Here is a 15676-nt window from a genome sequence, read left to right as displayed (position 1 = left end):
GAATTACCCGACGATCAGGTAATAGTGTGAAGACCAGATTGTCTGAAACCAAGCAAGTGAGTAACAACTAAGCGTGCATAAATTCTTAATGGTAATCATGAAATATTGTTTAATTCCCACTTTTGTACATGCCCTAACTTGCTTCAGTTGAATTATCTTCACTCCATGGGATACAGAGCTGGGACCTATTACATGGCTCCGAAGGAGAACTTGGAAAAAGAGTAGCAACAACTTCCTTAAACAGCTATTATCACTACAAACTTAAAGTATAGGATCTCGTGTGTTAGACCGTGGGCAGAAATATGGATTCGGCCAGCTGTGGCTCAGTGGGCAGCACTCGCCTCTGAGTCAGAAGGTTGTGGGTTAAAGTTCCACTCCAGAGACTTGAGCACATAAATCAAAACTGACACTCCAATGCAGTACTGAGGGAGCACTGCACTGTCTGAGGTGCCGTCTTTCAAATGAGACGTTAAACTGAGGCTCCGCCTGCTTTCTGGTGAATATAAAAGATCCCACGGCACTATTTTGAAGAAGAGCAGAGGAGTTATCCTGGCCAATATGTATCCCTCAATCAACAAAAGAAAAAAGACTTGCATTTATATAGCATCTTTCACGACCACCAGATGTCTCAAAGCACTTTACAGCCAATTAAGTAATTTTGGAGTGTAGTCACTGTGTTACATGGGAGATAACTCCCGTGCTTTTCTTCGAAATAGTGCCGTGGGATCTTTTACATCCACCTGAGGGCAGACGGGGCCTCAGTTTAATGTCTCATCTGAAATACCTCTGCCAATTCTGAGAGAAGTACTCCCTCAGTACTGCACTGGGTGTGTCAGCCTAGATTTTTGTGCTCAAGTCCTTGGAGTGGGACTAGAACCCACAACCTTGTGACTCCGAGTGTGCTACCTACTGAGCCACAGCTGACAACATCACTAAAACAGATTATCTGCTCGTCATCATCGCAATTAATGTTGGTGGGAGCTTGCTGTGCGCAAATTGGCTGTCGCATTCCCTAAATTACAACAGTGAATACACTTCAAAAGTACATTGTCTGTAAAGTGCTTTGCGATATCCGGTGGTCGTGAAAGGCGCTATATAAATGCAAGGCTTTTTTCAAGAGTTGTAAAAATAAAAATGATACTGTAATTTCCATCCTTAATTTTTTAATGGAGTTGCCGTTCATTAAATACAGATTCCTTTTTGTGTTGCTTTAGCAGTAAATAGTATTCTGAATAATGCTATTTTTCTTAAAATGCTCCAAATTATAATTTAAAATCAATTTTCAATCTTTTCACAGTTGTACTATTTCTAAAATTGCCACTGTGGCTGGCTGGTATGACAGATTATGATCAAATTTCAAAGTGCAATAATTTTAGATATAGTTTGGGATTTCAATTAGTTTTCATCAGTGAGGACCATGAATTCAAAATTGTACTAAGTTTTAAACGTGACTAGGGTATGGTATCTTGACTACTTGGATGAAGAATGAATTTTTAGTCATAGAAATACATAGAAGTTGCAAGACAGAAACTGGCCATTCAGCCCAACCAGCAAATGTCAGCATTTACCTTCCATGGGAGCCAATCGATCTAATCACATTTATCTGCCTTGCTCCTATATATCTCCTTTTCCTTTACCCACCTATCCAATCCAAGCTTGAATGTTGATATAGTTGCTGCCTTGCTCACTAATCCTGGAAGTGAATTCTGCAGTCTCTCAATTCTGTGTGAAGAATTGTCCCCTGCCCTCCGTTCTAAATCTCTTGCATTTAATCCTGTACCTATGGCCCCTTCTTGACCCCTCAACAACTCAAATCAGTCCGCTTCTCATCATAGGCAGTCCCTCTGAATCGAGGAAGACTTGCTTCCACTCCGGAAGTGAGTACTTTGATGGCTGAACAGTCCGATACGAGAGCCACAGACCCTGTTACAGGTGGGACAGACATTCGTCGAGGTAAGGGGTCGGTGGGGCTGGTTTGCCGTGCGCTCCTTCCGCTGCCTGCGCTTGGCCTCTTCATGCTCTTTGCGTTGAGACTCAAAGAGCTCAATGCCCTCCCGGATGTACTTTCTCCACCTCGGGCGGTCTTCGGTCAGGGTCTCCCAGGTATCAGTGGTGGTGTCGCACTTTACCAGGGAGGCTTTGAGAGTGTCCTTATAACACTTCCGCTGTCCTCCTTTGGCTAGTTTACTATGAAGGAGCTCCGCATAAAGCATTTGCTTAGGGAATCTCGTATCTGGCACACGACCTATGTGGCCTGCCCAGCGAAGCTGATCGAGTGTGGTCAGTGCTTCAATACTGGGATGTCAGCCTGGTCGAGGACACTCATGTTGATGCACCTGTCCTCCCAGGGAATTTGCAGGATCTTGTGGAGACATCGTTGGTGATATATCTCCAGCGACTTGAGGTGCCTTCTATACATCGTCCATGCCTCAGATCCATGCAGAACGGCAGGTATTACTCCAGCCCTGTAGACCATGAACTTGGTGGTAGATTTGAGGGCCTGGTCTTCAAACACTATTTTCCTCAGGCGGCCGAAGGCTGCACTGGCGCACTAGAGGCGATGTTGAATCTCCTCATCAATGTCTGCCTTTAAGAGGCTCCCAAGGTATGGGGAATGGTCCACGTTGTCCAGGGCCGCGCCGTGGATCTTGATGATTGGAGGGCAGTGCTGTGCGGCGGTGACAGGCTGGTGGAGGACTTTTGTCTTGCAGATGTTAAGCGTAAGGCCCATGCTTTCATATGCCTCAGTTGATTGTTGATTGTGAGGTGGAGCATGGCGGCGAGGAAGATTGAGAAGAGGGTTGGAGTGATGAAGCAGCCTTGTTTGACCCCAGTCCGGACGTGGATTGGATCTGTAATGGATCCGTTGGTAAGGATCACGGCCTGCATGTCATCGTGAAGCAGGCAAAGGATGTTGACAAACTTTTGGGGGCATCCAAAACGGAGGAGGACGCTCCATAGACCCTCACAGTTGACATTGTCAAAGGCCTTTGTAAGATCGAAAAAGGCCATGTATAAGGGCTGGCGCTGTTCCCTGCATTTTTCCTGCAACTGTCGCGCTGCAAAGATCATGTCTGTTGTGCCCCTTAGGGGACGAAATCCACATTGTGATTCCGGGAGGAGCTCGGCCACAGGGAGTAGATGTATGAGGAGAACTCTAGCGACAACTTTCCCAGTGGCTGACAGCAGGGAGATTGCCCTGTAATTGCCGCAGTCGGACTTGTCCCCTTTTTAAAAAATGGTTACAATCACTGCATTTCAGATCTCCCGGCATGCTCTCTTCCCTCCAGATGAGAGAGATGAGGTCATGTATCCACGCCAACAGCGCGCCTCAGCAGGGATTCCATCCGCACCCGTAGCCTTGTTATTCTTGAGCTGTTTTATGGCTTTGCCTACCTTGTGCAACGTTGGAGTTTCACTGAGTTGGTGGCGGGTCACATGCTGCGGGATGGAGTTGAGAACACTCAAGTCAAAGGCAGAGTCTCGATTGAGGAGATCTTCAAAGTGCTCCTTCCAGCGGGCCCTGACCGCCTCAGTGTCCTTGATGAGTGTTTCCTCATTCTTGGCCAGGAGTGGAGTGGAGTGGGTGGGATCTTGGGAGTTGGGACCGTAGGTGGCCTTGACTGCAGCGAAGAATCCTCGCATATCATGGCTGTCAGCCAGTTGTTGTATCTCCTGTGCTTTCTCCATCCACCACCTGTTCTTTAGGTCCTGGGTTTTTTGTTGGACCTGAGCCTTGAGCCGTCTGTAATGTTGTTTTGCAGCTCCCGAGTTGGGATGTTGCTTGAGGCTCAGAAATGTTTTGCGCTTGCGATCCATTAGTTGTTCTATCTCCTGATCATTTTCATCAAACCAGTCCTGATGTTTTCTGATTGAGTGACCAAGTGTCTCTTCACAGGCACTGGTTGTAGAGGCCTGGAGGGCAGACCAAGCGCTGTGGGGATTCAGCATCTCGGGGTCATCAAGGCACGCCAGATTGGCTGTGAGGCGCTGGCTGTATAGGGCTCTCTTAGCTGGGTTTCTAAGCGCCCCGGCATTAACTTTTTTGCGGATCTGCTTCTGCTGTCCCCTCTGCTTTGGGGCAATGTTAATGTTGATGATGGATTGGATTAGGTGGTGGTCCGTCCAGCAGTCGTCCGCTTCTGTCATGGCGCGAGTGATGCGCACATCCTTGTGATCCCTGGCTCGGACGATGACATAGTCAAGCAGGTGCCAGTGCTTGGAGCGAGGGTGTTGCCACGATGCCTTGTATTTGTCCCTCTGGCGGAACAGGGTGTTGGTGATGAGTTCATGTTCTAGACATTTTGTCAGGAGTAGGGTACCGCTGGAGTTGGCTTTCCCTACTCCCTCTCTGCTCAGTCTGCTTCTATCTACTCTGTCTCATCCTTTCATCATTATAAACACTTAAACATAGAAAATAGGTGCAGGAGTAGGCCATTCGGCCCTTCGAACCTGCACCGCCATTCAATAAGACCATGGCTGATCATTCCTTCAGTACCCCTTTCCTGCTTTCTCTCCATACCCCTTGATCCCCTTAACCTTAAGGGCCATATCTAACTCCCTCTTGAATATATCCAATGAACTGGCATCAACAGCTCTCTGCGGCAGGGAATTCCACAGGTCAACAACTCTGAGTGAAGAAGTTTCTCCTCGTCTCAGTCTTAAATGGCCTACCCCTTATCCTAAGACTATGTCCCCTGGTTCTGGACTTCCCCAACATCGGGAGCATTCTTCCCGCATCTAACCTGTCCAGTCCCGTCAGAATCTTATATGTTTCTATGAGATCTCCTCTCATTCTTCTAAACGCCAGTGAATAAAGGCCCAGTTGATCCATCTCTCCTCATATGACAGCCCAGCCATCCCTGGAATCAGTCTGGTGAACCTTCGCTGCACTCCCTCAATAGCAAGAATGTCCTTCCTCAGAATAGATGACCAAAACTGAACACAATATTCCAGATGAGGCCTCACTAAGGCCCTGTACAACTGCAGTAAGACCTCCCTGCTCCTATATTCAAATCCCCTAACTATGAAGGCCAACATACCCTTTACCGCCTGCTGTACCTGCATGCCCACTTTCAGTGACTGATGAACCATGGCACCCAGGTCTCGTTGCACCTCCCCTTTTCCTAGTCTGCCGCCATTCAGATAATCTGCCTTTGTGTATTTGCCCCCAGAATGGATAACCTCACATTTATCCACATTATATTGCATCTGCCATGTATTTGCCCACTCACCTAATCTGTCCAAGTCACCCTGCAGCCTCTCAGCGTCCTCCTCACAGCTCACACCACCACTCAGTTTAGTGTCATCCGCAAACTTGGAGATATTACACTCAATTCCTTCGTCTAAATCATTGATGTATATTGTAAATAGCTGGGGTCCCAGCACTGAAACTTGCGGCACCCCACTAGTAACTGCTTGCCATTCTGAAAAGGACCCGTTTATCCTGACTCTCTGCTTCCTGTCTGCCATTGTTCTAAAGATAAGAGATCTAATTTTTCAATCTTTCCTCATGCATATCAGGCAGTATCCTAGAATCTACATTGTACCCTCTCTAAAGGCTCAATACTTTCTACACCTCTTTACTCCTTTAAGACACTCATTAAAACCTACCTCTTTAAACAAGCTTTTGATCATCTGCCTTAATTTCTTTTGTGGCTCAGTGTCAAATTTATCTGTTTGTCTGTAACACTATCATGAAGCGCCTTGGGACGTTTTGCTATGTTAAAGGCGCTATATAAATAAAAGTTGTTATTAAAGATGGTCACGATCACTGCATCTCAGATCTCCCGGCATGCTCTCCTCCCTCCAAATGAGAGAAATTAGGTCATATATCCGCGCCAACAGTGCCTCAGCAGGAATTCCATCTGCACCCGTAGCCTTGTTATGCTTGAGCTGTTTTATGGCTTTGCCTACCTCGTGCAGCGTTGGGGTTTTACTGAGGTAGTGGCGGGTCACATTCTGCGGGATGGAGTTGAGAACACTCGAGTCAAAGGCAGAGTCTCTATTGAGGAGATCTTCAAACTGCTCCCTCCAGTGGGCCCTGACAGCCTCGGTGTCCTTGATGAGTGTTTCCCCGTTCTTGGCCAGAAGTGAGGTGGGGCTTTAGAAATTTGGACCGTAGGTGGCCTTGACTGCAATGAAGAAGCCTGGCATATCATGGCTGTTGGCCAGTTGTATCTCCTGTGCTTTCTCCATCCACCATCTGTTCTTTAGGTCCCGGGTTTTTTGTTGGACCTCCTCCTTAAAAGGAGGGACAAGTCCGACTGCGGCAACTACAGGGGAATCTCCCTGCAATCAAGCACTGGGAAAGTTGTCGCTAGAGTTCTCCTCAACCGTCTTCTCCCTGTGGTCGAGGAGCTGCTCCTGAAATCGCAGTGCAGATTTCGTCCCCTACGGGACACAACGGACATGATCTTTGCAGCGCAACAGCTGCAGGAAAAATGCAGAAGCAGCGCCAGCCCTTATACATGATCTTTTTCAATCTTACAAAGGCCTTTGACACTGTCAGCCGTGAGTATCTATGGAGCGTCCTCCTCGGTTTTGGATGCTCCCAAAAGTTTGTCAACGTCCTTCGCCTGCTTCATGACGACATGCAGGCCATGATCCTTTCCAGCTGTTCCATTACAGACCCAATCCATGTCTGGACCGGGGTCAAACAGGGCTGCGTCATCGCTCCAACCATCTTCTCAATCTTCCTCACTGCCATGCTCCACCTTACAGTCAACAAGCTCCCTGCTGGAGTGGAACTAAACTACAGAACCAGTGGGAAGCTGTTAAATCTACGCCGCCTCCAGGCCAGGTCCAAGCTCACCCCAACCTCTGTCATTGAGCTACAGTACGCCTGCATCTGCGCACATTCTGAGGCTGAACTCCAGGATATAGTCGATGTATTCAGCAATATGAAAGCATAAGTTTTGCGCTTAACATTCATAAGACAAAGATCCTCCACCAGCCTGTTCTCGCCGCACAGCAGTGCCCCCCAGTCATCAAAATTAATGGCGCAGCCCTGGACAACGTAGACCACTTCCCATACCTCGGGAGCCTCTTATCAACAATGGTAGAAATTGATGCAGAGATTCAGCACTGCCTCCAGTATGCCAATGCAGCCTTTGGCCGCCTGAGGAAAAGAGTGTTTGAAGACCAGGCCCTCAAATCTACCACCAAGCTCATGGTCTACAGGGCTGTAGTGATACCCGCCCTCCTACATGGATCAGAGGCATGGATGTACCTCAAGTCGCTGGAGATATATCACCAACGATGTCTCCGCAAGATCCTGCAAATCCCTTGGGAGGACAGGCGCACCAACATCAGTGTCCTCGTCCACGCTAACATCCCCAGCATTGAAGCACTGACCACACTCGATCAGCTTCGCTGGGCAGGCCACTTAGTTCGCATGGCAGACACGAGACTCCCTAAGCAATTGCTCTATGCAGAGCTCCTTCATGGCAAACGAGCCAAAGGTGGGCAGCGGAAACGTCAAGGTCACCCTCAAACCCTCCCTGGTAAAGTGCGACATCACCACTGACACCTGGGAGTCCCTGGCCGAAGACCGCCCCGGGTGGAGAAAGTGCATCCGGGAGGGCGATGAGCTCTTCGAATCTCAACGCTGCCAGTATGAAGAGGTCAGGCTCAGGCAGCGGAAGGAGCGTGCGGCAAATCAGCACGTGACGAATCTCTGGCTAAAATTTAAGCACAACTCATTCAGAATAAATTGAATGTTGCGCATGATGTACAGAAAGGCTAAACTTTTACATGCTTTTCATTTGAAACTGATGAACTGCATGTGTTTAGAAAGGGTAGAGCACTGTTTTCTGACTGAGCTTCGATGTGTTGTGTGCCAGGTTTATATATATATTTTATTACCAGACAGAAATTTGATTAAAATATGATTTCTATAGCCACATGAAAATGCAACTCCTGTTTTAAATGTAATTCAGTCCCATTTTAAAGCCAGGTGTTTTGTCCTTATTTTTATATTCCCATTATAAATTCCTAGCTCCACATTTATAACGGGAACTACTTCCATAAACATTCCACGCTGTAATTACACCCGTCTGTACAGCAAACGCACTGCAGCCCCTCCACTGGCAGGAGGGTGTAATTATAATGTGACGAGTTTACACAGGAATTTCCATTTAGAAATGTGGACATTAGAATTTATAATGGAATGTTCACAGGAAATGAGTGCAGGCGTACCAATATTTTAGTTATAGATATTTTAAGAATTTAAACAGTTACACTCTTCTCTCTGTATGTATGGTTGCAAGACAGTTGTCAGTACTTCAGTCCGTGTGTCTCTAAAGAGCAGATTGAGAGTATTGGTAGAATTGTACTACATGTTGAGATTTGGCGATGCTCATGTTTGTTATGTGCTCATGTGCCCGAACTTTAAATGAAATTTGTTAAAGTGGAACTGCATTTTGTATTCCCAGTGCACTATTCATCAGGGATTGACTTCAGTCGGGATACCTCTTAACAAGGCTATTGATTTATGACTTACATAGAAAATGAATAGAATCATGCAATCTGATCCCCAAAGCGCTGCAGTCCCGTGTAATAAAAATTGAATGTGACTCTTCCATTCACTATAAACCAGAGGGCCTAATTCTATACCAATGGAATTGAAGATTGCAATTGCTAGGTTGCTGGTAAAAATTCCAGAAGCCTCATGTGATTAAAAACAGTGGCATTGTTTGTAAAATATTGTGCTGGGTATGTACTAATTAACCTGACCCAATGCAGTTAAAGCTTCATATGTAATCACTGTTTTGTAAATTAGATGACCACCTGCTCATGAAGAGGGTGACTGGCATTTTAAATAATGTCCTGAAACCAATATCTCTGAAATTAAGTAATGTGGTACAGACATATGCTATTTCATCTGCATAATGTGACATTTAAATATTTGAGTGCTCACTTAATATTTTACCCATAGGGGTTTAAAGAGCATCCTTATTTCTAGTGCAGTGGGTAATGGCATTTTCCTGTTACAAGTCCAGTATATATTTGGCCAGAAAAAACTTCAAATTGCAAAGCTGTAAAGAGCACTAATGTTGCAAAAGATTGATTGATCCAGAAAGTAACACATCTATTGGAGATAATGCATGGCATAATATTCATCCGAGTTTCCAAATCCCTCCATGGGCTCGCCACTCCCTATTTCTGTAACCTCTTCCAGCCCTGCAAGGCTCTGAGATCTCTGCCAATGTTCCCCCTAAGGTGTGCGACCACGCATTGTTCGCAAGGTCCAGCGCAGGCAGCTCACCAGCTCCTGCTGCTGGAAGAGCAAATTTTTAAGGGGACTGCACAGGAAAAAATGAAAAAACATTGATGTCTGCGTCCTCCAATTCTGGCCTGATGCGCATCCTTGAATTTAATCGCTGCACCATGCCTTTGACTATCTGTGGCCCCAAGTTCTGGCATTCCCTCCCTCAGCCTCTCTGCACCTCTAACTAGCTCTCCTCCTTTTGACAAGCTCCAATCTACTTCTTTGACTTAAGTTTTTGGTCACTTATTCTAACAGCTCCTTATGTGGCTCGGTGTTTGATAACGCTTCTGTGAAGCGCCTTGGGACGTTGTACGACATTAAAAGGCCCTATATAAATGCAAGTTGTTGTGCAATCACTTTGGGATTGCACATGCGATGGTAGAGAAGTGGATAATACCAATAGTGATACTGTGGTGCACTAACTGGTGTCAGCTGCAGCGGTGGCAAGGATAGGGGAGGAAATGCCATGGGTTTTACGCTCCTGATGGCTATCCAGTGGATATGCACATATGTGGACTTTGAGTAAGGACAGGATTGAATTCAACTGTGATGCTCTGCGACACTGTCAAAGTTCCTAAATAAAGGCCACTGGAGGTGGACCTGAACCCCAATGAGGTTAATGGCTTCACAAAAGGAAGGGGACCAAGACTGAACATTTGCCTGTAGTTTTTTTTGACAAGTGTTAAAATACATGGGTGTGAAGCTTAATTAAAGTAGCAAGTTAATTATTAAAACAAATTCTAAAAATGGATTTCAACTTGTGAAAGCTGGGTGTAGATTGGTGCTCAGTGTGGGAGACCTGGTTGGCTAAAGCCCTCCCCTCCATAGCAGTTGCCCATTGGATTTACTCTCGTGTCTACTGTTGATGCTCCACTTCAGTAAAATGTCTCCTTCAGGGCTTTCTGTTTTTCTTTGCTAAGAACCTTCAGGTTTTGATCTGCAAAAATCAGGGACAATTGTTATATCCAGCAGGCTTTAACTCGTACATCCCATCCGAATATTATCCTCACAAGCGACGTGCAAATTGCAGAAATTTTTATTTTTGGTGACTTGCAGATTTTCTCCCATTTGATAATCTAACCATGCTACGTGGGTGCAGTGAAAAATGCAAGTGATTATTCCTCCGCCCTCCCCAGGATACTGTCAAAAACTGATTGCAGAACTATTAAGTGACATCATAAATTTGAAGAGTCAGTGTGCTAGTTTCTTTTCCTGTTGTGTTTAGTGCTGACCCCTCTTGGTCTCTCTGAATTGTTCACTGTTCCTTAGTTGAAGAACATCAATTGTATTTTGAGACATGAGAACCAATTAACTTGATAGCTAACTGCCCTTCTACAAAATTAACAGTATCCTTTAGAAAAGGTTTCACAAAACCTAATTTCATGCTTGAAGTAGAGACAAATACAGCAACCAAACTTTGCCAGTTTGTGTAGTTATTGGCTATGATTTAAAAACTTAAATGATGTGCACATATATTAAATTTGACAGTCCAGTTTTTTATTTAAATTCCACTGCTTTCTTGTTCAAGCTCCCCCGTGGCCACTTTCATAAGCAGGCCACATCCCTCAGTCCAACATCCTTGCCTTTCGCTCTCTGCCTTTTAACGATAATGAAACTCTGGTCTCACAAGTGACCTTGATTGGTGTAACTTGTGCCCTGGAATTTAGATAAGATTCCCACTGTGTCTCCAGAACGTCTCTCAGGAAATTAGCCGAACACTCGGAGATTTGTTTTTTAGTTTGAACGTCCTTCATAATTCCAAGGACTGGAGTAAACAGGGAAAAATCCACTTCTCTAAATCCTTAATTCTTCTGAAGATAGGACAGCGAGCCAATTATGGCCAAAGGGACACTCTTGACACAATAGCATAAATTCTCTCTCTCGTTCTAACAAACCACAATATCATAAAGTGCCCCATGGAATGCTAATAAGATAAATCTGAAATCTTAATCGGATTTAGCTCTCCAGTGACTGCAACAAAGAATTGTGGTCACTCGTGAGACCAGAGTTTCATTATCACTAAAAGGCAGAGAGCGAAAGACAAGGATGTTGGACTGAAGGATGTGGCCTGCTTATGAAAGCGTCCATGGGGGAGCGTGAACAAAAAAGCAGTGGGATTTTTTTTTAAACTGGACTGTCACATTTAATATACCTGCACATCATTTTAAGTTTTTAAATCATGGACCATAATTACACAAACTGATTTGATTGGCAAAGTTTGGTTGCTGTATTTTTCCCTACTTCAGGCATGAAATTATATTTCGTAAAACCTTTTCTAAAGGTTACTGGTTATTTTTGCAGAGGGGCGGTTAGCTATCAAGTTAATTGCTTCTCATTTCTCAAAATCCCTTGTTCACAACTCAATGTACACAATCTACTTCGTGTCATGATCAAAGGCTCAGGAAGTCAGAGTTTCCTTTTTTTGTCTGAAATAAGGAATTTCACAAACAGAACTCCAGACACGTGGTGCTACCTGTTTCAGGATGTAAGATTTCACACCACAGTTGGTGTTGCAGTAACTGAAACCCCAAAACAAAGCACGTCAGCTTAACACTGTCCCTTTGGCTGGGTTTGTGTCTCGGAGTAATGGGTACTTTTTGAAGAGCCTTATGTATGAGTGGGAAACTTTTTGCCAGGCACATAAAGTGCATCCTTTCACATTTGGTTCTGAATTGGGTGAGCCCCCCCACCCCCAAACAGAAGAAACTCGTCCAGGCTTTGGTTGTATTTTACAAATTAGTGGCTGGGCATTTTAGCTAGAATTTTTGTATTCTCATTTGTTACTAAAGATGATTTTAGCAGCTTTTAGACTGCATGTTTATTGGAGCCCAGACTTCAAATTCAAGACTAGAAGACTTTGTTTGTTGGAGATAGCTATCATCAATGCAATCTGATACGATTTAGTTTGAACACAGTTTTTGACTGTCTCCAGATGGTTACTTTTCTCTGGCAGCGGTAAGTGATGTATAGTTCTGTCTGGAAGCTTGGCTGATCAACTAACCTGCCGTTATAACTCGCAAAGATTGGAATTTCTTATCAATCAAATGCCACCAACTTTTGTTTCGCAGAACCTCTGAACTGGGTTTGAAACTCTCTTACAGTAGTCTCTTCGCATTGCTCATTCATAAAAGTGTAACGCCAAACAGGAGTGCTGTTTGAACGTTTCTTTAAAAAAAGAAAGACAGACTTGGATTTATATAGCACCTTTCAAGATCCTACCGGATGTCTCAAAGCGCTTTACAGCCACTGAAATACTTTTGGAGTGTAGTTACTGCTGTAATGTAGGAAATGTGGCAGCCAATTGGCACACAGCAAGCTCCCACAAACAGCATTGTGATAATGACCAGATAATCTGTATTTGTTATGTTGATTGAGGGATACATATTGGCCAGCTTACTTGATTGTAGTTTGAAAGTAAGATCCATCTGTGTTTGTATTTGTAGGATTTTTGGCTCTGGGTAGAGTTTACGAACATGTACCAGTTTGCCTGCATTATCACTTATTTCATAACTGGTGCTTTGTTCCGCTGAAAATTTATTCTGGCATCTAATTGTCGAGTGGAAATGAATGTAAATGTCTGTAGCAGCAGGTTTAAAGGAAATTGGTTTGGAATGCATCCTTTGGTCAAAATTAAGCCTGACTTATTATCGGAATAGTTTTCATCTTCATTTAAAGAGGACAGCAAATTTCGAGTCGAGATGCCTAAAGCTATATTTTTCTGTGAATGACATTAACAATTGCAGATTTGCAGATGATTCTTACAACAATGGAAAGGCAAGCTATCCTTGCCTGGCAGATTTTTTAATGGACTTCATTCACACACAGCCAGTGTATATGCAATTAATGCTTTACTACTCTGCACACGAAAGCATATAAAAGCAAAAATTGGCCTTCATAAACCATATGGGAACATTGTAGACACTGTTTTCCTAATGGAGGTTTCAAAGCTGATGCACAAGAAAAATAGAAAGCTCTGGAGGAAACTGATGGAATGTCAATTCTCCAATTCTACAGCCAATCAAACCTTGTCCCCAACCCTCGAAGCTGCGGGGTTGCACAGCCCGGGATCGGCGCATGCGTGTGACTTTGAATGAGCCGCACACCCAAGAGTGAACACTGGTCGTCGGTGCTTGGAACTGCAAAATTCTTACTGGGACAAAACAGTCTAATTAATCTTATAAATTGCAAGCATCAGAACTCCAGGAAATAACTTCAGCTACCCTTTGATCAACTGGTCTTGTTCAGCCCAGGGATTGAAGCAGTGGAGGTTCTACATACTCCGTGTTCTCTGGATAAAATAGCAGCCACTTGACACGAGCAGTAGAGTCCAAATCTCTTTGGGCAGAATAAATGAGTGGTGCCAGCAGGTATTGCTGTGTCAGCCGCAGCTCAGTGGGTAGCACACTCGCCTTTGAGTCAGAATTTGTGGGTTCAAATGCCACTCCAGGGACTTGAGCGTAGAAATCTAGGCTGACACTCCAGTGCAGTACTGAGGGAGCGCTGCACTGTCGGAGGTACCGTCTTTCGGATGAGACGTTAAACCGAGGCCCCGTCTGCGCTCTCGGGTGGATGTAAAATAGCCCATGGCACTTATTTCAAAGAGCAGGGGAGTTACCGCCGGTGTCCTGGGGCCAATATTTGTCCCTCAATCAACATAACGAAAACAGATTATCCGGTCATTATCACATTGCTGTTTGTGGGAGCTTGCTGTGCGCAAATTGGCTGCCGCGTTTCCCACATTGCAACAGTGACTACACTCCAAAAGTACTTCATTGACTGTAAAGCACTTTGAAATGTCTGGTGATCGTGAAAGACACTATATAAATGTAAGTCTTTCGGTTATGCTAGTTCAGCCAACTCAACATAGACCATGGATCAAATCTGGGACTTTCCTGGTATCTGCGGCTATGGAGCAACCTGCCAAACTATTGGGGGAGCCTGTTTCTTTTTAGGTAAAAGCTGGGGCATGAATTGTAGGATCGATGCCTGATACACAGTCGTGCACCAGCTTCGTAACCTCCATTAGGAAAGCAGGGCTGCAGTCTACAATGTTCCCATATAGTTTATGAAGCCCAATTTTTGTTTTCCTATACTTTTGTGTGCTGAGTAATAAAGCAATTTATACTGGCTTTGTGTGAATGTAGTCGAGCCTATTGTGTTGTTGGATCAATGGCCATTTAGAAGTAGAATTAATGGGAGAGCTACATTAGGTTTCCTTAGTAAATTAGATTTTTATGCACTTAAATGATTATGCTGATTGATCTGTGATGTTTTCAAATTGAAATGTGAAATTTTCAAGACTAATGGTTTGAAAACATCAGCATCCATTGAAGTTGTTGAGCTGCAGATATTCCCTCTCGCTGAACGTTATTTATGTTGTCAGTCAGTACTTGCTATACCCGCTATATCCAAACTAAAGATTGAAATAGCAACAATGATACTTGTGATTTATTTTAATATTCCCAGAATCTTATGCAGCATTATCCTTACTCCTCTTATTAGTTTTGCAGATTTCACAGTAATTTTATATATTGCCTCTTGCACCAGTTCATTAAGGTGTTTTTTCTGATAAACTGCATTGCTAACAGAAGGCAGCAAATTTAGAATCTTGACCCTGGGCAGAATTGTTGTTGCATTTGTGCACTCGCATCTTTTTATTGAGGCACGGAAGTGCTGATGCATATTTTTGTATTATGCAGTGCATTAGCTTGGAACAAAAAATACCTGTTGCTATTGAAAATGGGGTGCATTCTAAACATTGAACTGTACAATGCACTCCTGGCGTATTCTTGCTCTCCTGTCCCAGTTACTGTTTACAGTGCCACAACCCAGCCATCACACACCAGTAATACCAAGGGACGAAATCAACTGAAGACTATCAAAGAAATTTGTGCAACTGCGGTGCCATTTTGCCCAGATAATCTTCTCCAACTGAACTGTGTAATGTTTTATTCTGGTTATTTTTCTCCTGTTGTTGACGACAGTCTTGCTGCTGAAGCCCGTACCGAAGTGGTGGCTTAGTTGAGGTGTTTAAAAGCTGCAGGCACACTTGGAAGAGAACAGCAGTAGAAGCCTCTGACTTCAGAAAAGGAAGGTGTAAAATTGACTTAACAGCCCTTAACCACACAGATTTGTTGTGCATGATTGTGCTCAGTAAGAACTTGGGCCATCTCAACCTATTTAATGGAGGTCTTCAGACTGGAAGATAAACTAAGTTTCCATCCCAGTAATAGAGGCTCAATTTACACCCAGCTCGCTGAGATAAACAGATGATGTGCATGCAGGGTTGCAATTTGGTGTTGCTACTGTAATGTTGCAAAACTTTGTTACACTTCATACAATTTTTAAAATATAATCTTTGTCTATTGGTAAAAATAATGAGCATCCAGAATCGATAAGCAACCT

At 44.2% G+C, this 15676-nt stretch overlaps 1 protein-coding gene across 4 annotated transcripts in view; it reads left to right on the top strand.

Moving 5' to 3' along the window:
- The window catches only part of sfswap (splicing factor SWAP), a 115639-nt gene that overhangs the window by 67138 nt on the left and 32825 nt on the right, over nucleotides 1-15676 (top strand). The window lies entirely within an intron of this gene.

Source organism: Pristiophorus japonicus, chromosome 8 (genome assembly GCF_044704955.1).
Source record: "Pristiophorus japonicus isolate sPriJap1 chromosome 8, sPriJap1.hap1, whole genome shotgun sequence".
Taxonomy (NCBI): Eukaryota; Metazoa; Chordata; class Chondrichthyes; family Pristiophoridae; genus Pristiophorus; species Pristiophorus japonicus.
This window is presented reverse-complemented; position numbering and strand designations above follow the sequence as displayed.